Genomic DNA, 6,525 nt, shown 5'->3' on the forward strand with positions numbered 1-6,525 from the left:
CTAAGTGTCATCCATTCCAGCCCCATTGCTCTGCCCTGCAAGAACACCTAGGAGGCTAGAAATTTAAGGGGCCGCTAAGGGTCATCCATTCCAGCCTCATTCCTCTGGCCTGCGTGAACACCTAGGAGGCTAGAAATTTAAGGGGCCAATAAGGGTCATCCATTCCAGCCCCATTCCTCTGCCCTGCGTGAACACCTAGGAGGCTAGAAATTTAAGGGGCCCCTAAGGGTCATCCATTCCAGCCCCATTCCTCTGCCCTGCGTGAACACCTAGGAGGCTAGAAATTTAAGGGGCCCCTAAGGGTAATCCATTCCAGCCCCAATCTTCTCCCTTGCATGAACACCTAGGAGGCTAGAAATTGAAGGGGCCCCTAAGGGTCATCCATTCCAGCCCCATTCCTCTGCCCTGCGTGAACACCTAGGAGGCTAGAAATTGAAGGGGCCCCTAAGGGTCATCCATTCCAGCCCCATTCCTCTGCCCTGCGTGAACACCTAGGAGGGTAGAAATTGAAGGGGCCCCTAAGGGTGATCCATTCCAGCCCCAATCCTCTGCCTTGCATGAACACCTAGGAGGCTAGAAATTGAAGGGGCCCCTAAGGGTCATCCATTCCAGCCCCATTCCTCTGCCCTGCGTGAACACCTAGGAGGCTAGAAATTTAAGGGGCCCCTAAGTGTCATCCATTCCAGCCCCATTCCTCTGCCCTGCGTGAACACCTAGGAGGCTAGAAATTTAAGGTATCCCTAAGGGTCATCCATTCCAGCCCCATTCCTCTGTCCTGCGTGAACACCTAGGAGGCGAGAAATTTAAGGAACCCCTAAGGGTCATCCATTCCAGCCCCATTCCTCTGCCCTGCGTGAACACCTAGGAGGCTAGAAATATAAGGGACCCCTAAGCATCATCCATTCCAGCCCCATTCCTCTGCCCTGCGTGAACACCTAGGAGGCTGGAAATTTAAGGGACCCCTAAGGGTCATCCATTCCAGCCCCATTCCTCTGCCCTGCGTGAACACCTAGGAGGCTACAAATTTAAGGGGTCCCTAAGGGTCATCCATTCCAGCCCCAATCCTCTGCCCTGCGTGAACACCTAGGAGGCTAGAAATTTAAGGGGCCCCTAAGGGTCATCCATTCCAGCCCCATTCCTCTGCCCGGCGTGAACACCTAGGAGGCTAGAAATTTAAGGAGCCCCTAAGGGTCATCTATTCCAGCCCCATTCCTCTGCCCTGCAAGAACACTTGGAGGCTAGAAATTGAAGGGGCCCCTAAGGGTAATCCATTCCAGCCCCATTCCTCTGCCCTGCGTGAACACCAAGGAGGCTAGAAATTTAAGGGACCCCTAAGGGTCATCCATTCCAACCCCATTCCTCTGCCTTGCGTGAACACCTAGGAGGCTAAAAATTGAAGGGGCCCCTAAGGGTCATCCATTCCAGCCTCATTCCTCTGCCTTACGTGAACACCTAGGAGGCTAGAAATTTAAGGGGGCCCTAAGGGTCATCCATTCCAGCTCCATTCATCTGCCCTGCAAGAACACCTAGGAGGCTAGAAATTGAAGGGGCCCCTAAGTGTCATCCATTCCAGCCCCATTCCTCTGCTCTGCAAGAACACCTAGGAGGCTAGAAATTGAAGGGGCCCCTATGGGTAATCCATTCCAGCCCCATTCCTCTGTCCTGCGTGAACACCTAGGAGGCTAGAAATTTAAGGAACCCCTAAGGGTCATCCATTCCAGCCTCATTCCTCTGCCCTGCGTGAAAACCTAGGAGGCTAGAAATTTAAGGGGCCCCTAAGGGTCATCCATTCCAGCCCCATTCCTCTGCCCTGCGTGAACACCTAGGAGGCTAGAAATTGAAGTGGCCCCTAAGGGTAATCCATTCCAGCCCCATTCCTCTGTCCTGCGTGAACACCTAGGAGGCTAGAAATTTAAGGGGCCCCTAAGGGTCATCCATTCCAGCCCCATTCCTCTGCCCGGCGTGAACACCTAGGAGGCTAGAAATTTAAGGAGCCCCTAAGGGTCATCTATTCCAGCCCCATTCCTCTGCCCTGCAAGAACACTTGGAGGCTAGAAATTGAAGGGGCCCCTAAGGGTAATCCATTCCAGCCCCATTCCTCTGCCCTGCGTGAACACCAAGGAGGCTAGAAATTTAAGGGACCCCTAAGGGTCATCCATTCCAACCCCATTCCTCTGCCTTGCGTGAACACCTAGGAGGCTAAAAATTGAAGGGGCCCCTAAGGGTCATCCATTCCAGCCTCATTCCTCTGCCTTACGTGAACACCTAGGAGGCTAGAAATTTAAGGGGGCCCTAAGGGTCATCCATTCCAGCTCCATTCATCTGCCCTGCAAGAACACCTAGGAGGCTAGAAATTGAAGGGGCCCCTAAGTGTCATCCATTCCAGCCCCATTCCTCTGCTCTGCAAGAACACCTAGGAGGCTAGAAATTGAAGGGGCCCCTATGGGTAATCCATTCCAGCCCCATTCCTCTGTCCTGCGTGAACACCTAGGAGGCTAGAAATTTAAGGAACCCCTAAGGGTCATCCATTCCAGCCTCATTCCTCTGCCCTGCGTGAACACCTAGGAGGCTAGAAATTTAAGGGGCCCCTAAGGGTCATCCATTCCAGCCCCATTCCTCTGCCCTGCGTGAACACCTAGGAGGCTAGAAATTGAAGTGGCCCCTAAGGGTAATCCATTCCAGCCCCATTCCTCTGTCCTGCGTGAACACCTAGGAGGCTAGAAATTTAAGGGGCCCCTAAGGGTCATCCATTCCAGCCTCATTCCTCTGTCCTGCGTGAACACCTAGGAGGCTAGAAATTTAAGGAGCCCCTAAGCGTCATCCATTCCAGCCCCATTCCTCTGCCCTGCGTGAACACCTAGGAGGCTAGAAATTTAAGGGTCCCCTAAGGGTCATCCACTCCAGCCTCATTCCTCTGCCTTGCGTTAACACCTAGGATGCTAGAAATTTAAGGGGCCCCTAAGGGTCATCCATTCCAGCCCCATTCCTCTGCCCTGCGTGAACACCTAAAAGGCTAGAAATTTAAGGGGCCCCTAAGGGTCATCCATTCCAGCCCCATTCCTCTACCCTGCGTGAACACCTAGGAGGCTAGAAATTTAAGGGGCTCCTAAAGGTCATCCATTCCAGCCACATTCCTCTGCCCTGCGTAAACACCTAGGAGGTGAGAAATTTAAGGGACCCCTAAGGGTCATCCATTCCAGCCCCATTCCTCTGCCCTGCGTGAACAACTAGGAGGCTAGAAATTTAAGGAGCCCCTAAGGGTCATCCATTCCAGCCCCATTCCTCTGCCCTGCGTGAACACCTAGGAGGCTAGAAATATCAGGGACCCCTAAGCGTCATCCATTCCAGCCCCATTCCTCTGCCCTGCGTGAACACCTAGGAGGCTGGAAATTTAAGGGACCCCTAAGGGTCATCCATTCTAGCCCCATTCCTCTGCCCTGTGTGAACACCTAGGAGGCTGGAAATTTAAGGGACCCCTAAGGGTCATCCATTCTAGCCCCATTCCTCTGCCCTGTGTGAACACCTAGGAGGCTGGAAATTTAAGGGGCCCCTAAGGGTCACCATTCCAGCCCCAATCCTCTGCCCTGCGTGAACACCTAGGAGGCTAGAAATTGAAGGGGCCCCTAAGGGTCATCCATTCCAGCCCCATTCCTCTGCCCGGCGTGAAGACCTAGGAGGCTAGAAATTTAAGGAGCCCCTAAGGGTTATCCATTCCAGCCCCATTCCTCTGCCCTGCGTGAACACCTAAGAGGCTAGAAATTTAAGGGACCCCTAAGGGTCATCCATTCCAGCCCCATTCCTCTGCCTTGCGTGAACACCTAGGAGGCTAAAAATTGAAGGGGCCCGTAAGGGTCATCCATTCCAGCCCCATTCCTCTGCCCTGCGTGAACACCTAGGAGGCTAGAAATTGAAGGGCCCCTAAGGGTCATCCATTCCAGCCCCAATCCTCTGCCTTGCAAGAACACGTAGGAGGCTAGAAATTGAAGGGGCCCCTAAGTGTCATCCATTCCAGCCCCATTGCTCTGCCCTGCAAGAACAACTAGGGGGCTAGAAATTGAAGGGGCCCCTAAGTGTAATCCATTCCAGCCCCATTCCTCTGTCCTGCGTGAACACCTAGGAGGCTAGAAATTTAAGGGGCCCCTAAGGGTCATCCATTCCATCCTCATTCCTCTGCCCTGCGTGAACACCTAGGAGGCTAGAAATTTAAGGGGCCCCTAAGGGTCATCCATTCCAGCCCCATTCCTCTGCCCTGCGTGAACACCTAGGAGGCTAGGAATTTAAGGCGCCCCTAAGGGTCATACTTTCCAGCCCCATTCCTCTGCCCTGCGTGAACACCTAGGAGGCTAGAAATTTAATTGGCCCCTAAGGGTCATCCATTCCAGCCCCATTCCTCTGCCTTGCGTGAACACCTAGGAGGCTAGAAATTTAAGGGACCCCTAAGGGTCATCCATTCCAGCCCAATTCCTCTGCCCTGCAAGAACACTTGGAGGCTAGAAATTGAAGGGGCCCCTAAGGGTAATCCATTCCAGCCCCATTCCTCTGCCGTGCGTGAACACCTAGGAGGCTAGAAATTTAAGGGACCCCTAAGGGTCATCCATTCCAGCCCCATTCCTCTGCCCTGCGTGAACACCTAAGAGGCTAGAAATTTAAGGGGCCCCTAAGCGTCATTCATTCCAGCCCCATTCCTCTGCCTTGCGTGAACACATAGGAGGCTAAAAATTGAAGGGGCCCCTAAGGGTCATCCATTCCAGCCTCATTCCTCTGCCTTGCATGAACACCTAGGAGGCTAGAAATTGAAGGGGCCCCTAAGGGTAATCCATTCCAGCCCCATTCCTCTGCTCTGCGTGAACACCTAGGAGGCTAGAAATTTAAGGTGCCCCAAAGTGTCATCCATTCCAGCCCCTTTGATCTGCCCTGCAAGAACAAATAGGAGGCTAGAAATTGAAGGGGCCCCTAAGAGTAATCCATTCCAGCCCCATTCCTCTGCCCTGCGTGAACACCTAGGAGGCTAGAAATTTAAGGGGCCCCTAAGGGTCATCCATTCCAGCCCCATTCCTCTGCCCTGCGTGAACACCTAGGAGGCTAGAAATTTAAGAGACCCCTAAGGGTCATCTATTCCAGCCCCATTCCTCTGCCCTGCGTGAACACCTAGGAGGCTAGAAATTTAAGGGGCCCCTAAGGGTCATCCATTCCAGCCCCATTCCTCTGCCCTGCGTGAACACCTAGGAGGCTAGAAATTTAAGGGGCCCCTAAGGGTCATCCATTCCAGCCCCATTCCTCTGCCCTGCGTGAACACCTAGGAGGCTAGAAATTGAAGGGGCCCCTAATGGTCATCCATTCCAGACCCATTCCTCTGCCCTGCGTGAACACCTAGGATGCTAGAAATTTAAGGGGCCCCTAAGGGTCATCCATTCCAGCCCCATTCCTCTGCCCTGCGTGAACACCTAGGAGGCGAGAAATTTAAGGGGCCCCTAAGGGTCATCCATTCCAGCCCCATTCCTCTGCCCTGCGTGAACACCTAGGAGGCTAGAAATTTAAGGGGCACCTAAGGGTCATCCATTCCAGCCCCATTCCTCTGCCTTGCATGAACACCTAGGAGTCTAGAAATTTAAGGGGCCCCTAAGGGTCATCCATTCCAGCCCCATTCCTCTGGCCTGCGTGAACACCTAGGAGGCTAGAAATTTAATTGGCCCCTAAGGGTCATCCATTCCAGCCCCATTCCTCTGCCCTGCGTGAACACCTAGGAGGCTAGAAATTTAAGGGGCCCCTAAGGGTCATCCATTCCAGCCCCATTCCTCTGTCCTGCGTGAACACCTAGGAGTCTAGAAATTTAAGGGGCCCCTAAGGGTCATCCATTCCAGCCCCATTCCTCTGCCCTGCGTGAACACCTAGGAGGCTAGAAATTTAAGGGGCCCTAAGGGTCATCCATTCCAGCCCCATTCCTCTGCCCTGCGTGAACACCTAGGAGGCTAGAAATTTAAGGGGCCCCTAAGGGTCATCCATTCCAGCCCCATTCCTCTGCCCTGCGTGAACACCTAGGAGGCTAGAAATTGAAGGGCCCCCTAAGGGTCATCCATTCCAGCCCCATTCCTCTGCCCTGCAAGAACACTTGGAGGCTAGAAATTGAAGGGGTCCCTAAGGGTAATCCATTCCAGCCCCATTCCTCTGCCTTGCGTGAACACCTAGGAGGCTAGAAATGTAAGGGGCCCCTAAGGGTCATCCATTCCAGCCCCATTCCTCTGCCCTGCGTGAACACCTAGGAGTCTAGAAATTTAAGGGGCCCCTAAGGGTCATCCATTCCAGCCCCATTCCTCTGTCCTGCGTGAACACCTAGGAGTCTAGAAATTTAAGGGGTCCCTAAGGGTCATCCATTCCAGCCCCATTCCTCTGTCCTGCGTGAACACCTAGGAGGCTAGAAATTTAAGGGGCCCTAAGGGTCATCCATTCCAGCCCCATTCCTCTGCCCTGCGTGAACACCTAGGAGGCTAGAAATTTAAGGGGCCCCTAAGGGTCATCCATTCCAGC

Source organism: Sceloporus occidentalis, unplaced genomic scaffold (genome assembly GCF_023333645.1).
Source record: "Sceloporus occidentalis isolate IW3139 unplaced genomic scaffold, rSceOcc1.0.p SCAF_8, whole genome shotgun sequence".
NCBI classification, from domain to species: domain Eukaryota; kingdom Metazoa; phylum Chordata; class Lepidosauria; order Squamata; family Phrynosomatidae; genus Sceloporus; species Sceloporus occidentalis.